This window comes from Ursus arctos, unplaced genomic scaffold, assembly GCF_023065955.2.
Source record: "Ursus arctos isolate Adak ecotype North America unplaced genomic scaffold, UrsArc2.0 scaffold_24, whole genome shotgun sequence".
NCBI lineage: Eukaryota > Metazoa > Chordata > Mammalia > Carnivora > Ursidae > Ursus > Ursus arctos.
The window spans coordinates 3,857,788-3,860,797 of NW_026622919.1; positions in this window are offsets into that span (position 1 = coordinate 3,857,788).

Sequence of the window (3,010 nt, forward strand, 5' to 3'; positions counted from 1 at the left end):
GTTTTTCTTAGTAATCGCTACACCCAACATGGGGCTCGAACTCAATACTCCCGTATCAAGAACCCCATGCTCTTTGGACTAAGCCAGCCAGGCGCCCCTGACTTTTGTTTTCTATTTCTGATTGGCTTCTTTTGTTTTGTTCCACTCTGAGATGACTTATAAGAGTTATTCACTGAAGATTCCTTTTGGTTTTGGTGTTCATTGTTGAAGTCTTAATCCTTTCAGAAGAATATCGATGGAAGGTGTGTGTGGAAAGGGTTCAGGTTTGTTTGCCAAGATCTGACCAAGATCTTCACCCCACGCTGTTCAGTAAGCAGCTTTGAAAACAGGCAGGTTTGAAATACCACCTTTATCACTTAGTAAACTCCCCTAAGTGCCGGCACCCATCTCTGGGATCCAACTCAGTCTCAGTTCTGCCTGTGGGTCTGTCTGTTCCTGCTCCAGCTGGATTCTTTTTTTTTTTTTTAATTTTATTTATTTATTGGACAGAGAGAGACAGCCAGTGTGAGAGGGAACAGAAGCACGGGGAGTGGGAGAGGAAGAAACGGGCTCCCAGCAGAGGAGCCTGATGTGGGGCTTGATCCCAGGACCCTGCGATCACCCCCTGAGCCGAAGGCAGATGCTTAACGACTGCACCACCCAGGCGCCCCTCCAGCTGGATTCTTTTACAGGTGAATAAATGGAGACACGGAGTCACTAGTAGAAGTCCCGAAAGGACAGGGAACGAAACCATCTCCAGGAACAGAGCCCCGAGCAGCTCCCAGGTGCTAGGCAACAAAAGAGGGCTGAGACAGGCCTCCACCTGCTCCACAAAGTCAGAAAGGAGAATTCTAGAGGGCTTCGATGCCACGCAAAAGCTAGCTGAAGGATTAAGGGACAGAGAAAGACGTAACTCTAAGTGCCTGAGGGCATCACTGACCGCCCAGACCTGCGTGTCCGGGAGGGCAGAGGGTGGGGGCAATGACAAACATAGGAGAGAACAGGGAAGGGCAGGGAGGATGGGTGGGGCTGACCCCGGGACAAACGCCCCCCTTCCCTCCTCAAAGTGGTGTCCCAGCAACAGCAAATCCTGCAGCCTACGGGGCAATCTGTGTGTCCTCCCTCCGCGTCAGGGACAGGGTGTTCCGAGGTCACTTCCTGAGCTGCAGGGGTGGCTGAGTGGCGCCTCTCACATCCGCAGGCCAGAAATAAGAGGACTTCTCAGGGCTCCAGCCCCACGTGGGCTGCCGGCTTCTATTCTTTTAATGTCACCACGTTTTGGAAACAACTTCTTTTTTAATTAAGTAGGCTCCATGCCCAACATGGAGCTGGAACTCACGACCTTGAGATGAAGAATCCCATGCTCTACCACGCTTTCCCGACTGAGCCAGCCATGCGCCCCCGGAACTTTTTATTGTGTCATTTTATTATTATTATTATTATTATTATTATTATTTTAAAGGTTTTATTTCTAAGTAATCTCTACACCCAACGAGGGGCGTGAACTTAACAACCCTGAGATCAAGAGTTGCATGCTCTACTGCCTAAGCCAGCCAGGAGCCCCTTTATTGTAGCATTTTAGATTATAAAAAGTTTGCAAGAATAATACAAGGACTACTCATGTATACTCTATCCAGATTTTCTGTTTACATGATGCCCATACACACATGTATGTGTATATACATAGAGAAAATAGGGAGAATATATATATAGTATGTGTATATATGTATATTTTTTACCGGAGCAATTTAAGAGTAAGGGGAAGGCATTATGCCTCTTTACCCCTAAATACTTCATCTTTCATATAACCACAGCACAATCGTCAAAATCAGGAAATTTAACATAAATAGTTATCTATATAATGAGCTATACAACTCAACACCAAAAACACACATTGGTTCAATTAAAAACTGGGCCAATAGTTTTTAAAGATGGCCAACAGACACATGAAAAGATGCTCAACATCGCTCATCATCAGGGAAATACAAATTCAAACCACAAGGAGAGATCACCTCACACCTGTCAGAATGGCTAGAATAAAAAAAACACAGAATATAACCCGTGTTAGAGAGGATGTGGAGGAACAGGAGCCCTCGTGCACTGTGGCTGGGAATGCATGCCTCTGTAGAAAACAGTTTGGAGGGGCACCTGGGTGGCTCAGTCGTTAAGTGTCTGCCTTCGGCTCAGGGGGTGATCGCAGGGTCCTGGGATTGAGTCCCGCATCGGGCTCCCCGCTCTGCTAGGAGCCTGCTTCTTCCTCTCCTACTCCCTCTGCTTGTGTTCCCTCTCTCGCTGGCTCGCTCTCTCAAATAAATTAATAAAATCTTAAAAAAAAAAAGAAAAGAAAAAGAAAACAGTTTGGAGGGTCCTCAGAAAATTAAAGCAGAAATAGGTATGATCCAGTAATTCCACTACTGGGTATTTACTCAAAGAAAATGAAAACACTCATTCGAAAAGATACACGCCCCCTGATGTTTACTGCAGCGTGATTTACAACAGCCAAGGTACAGAAGCAGCCCAAGTGCCCACTGACCGATGAACGGATGAAGAGGTGGGGTGTACGTATGCAATGAAATACTACTCAGCCACAGAAAGGACAAGATCTTGCCATTTGTGACAACATGGATGTACCGAGAAGGTATTATGCTAAGTGAAATAAGTGAGACAGAGAACGACAAATACCATATAATTTCACTCGTATGTGGAGTTTAAGAAACAAAACGAATGAGGGAAAAAAGAGACAAACGGAAAAGCCAGTCTCTTTAATACAGAGCACAAACTGGTGGTTGCTAGGGGGCAAGTGGGTGGGGGATGGGCGAAAGAGATAGAGGGGATTAAGGGCACACTTATCGAGAGGAACACTGAGCAGTGTGCACAGTTGCTGGGCCATTACATTGTACACCTGAAACAGAACGCTGTATGTTAATTATACCTGAATAAAAGAGAAGTCGTGAGCCATTTTTAAAAAGCCATAAAAATAGTTACCCAGTCCACAGTGTATTTAATATAAGTTGTATATTAAATTACAATG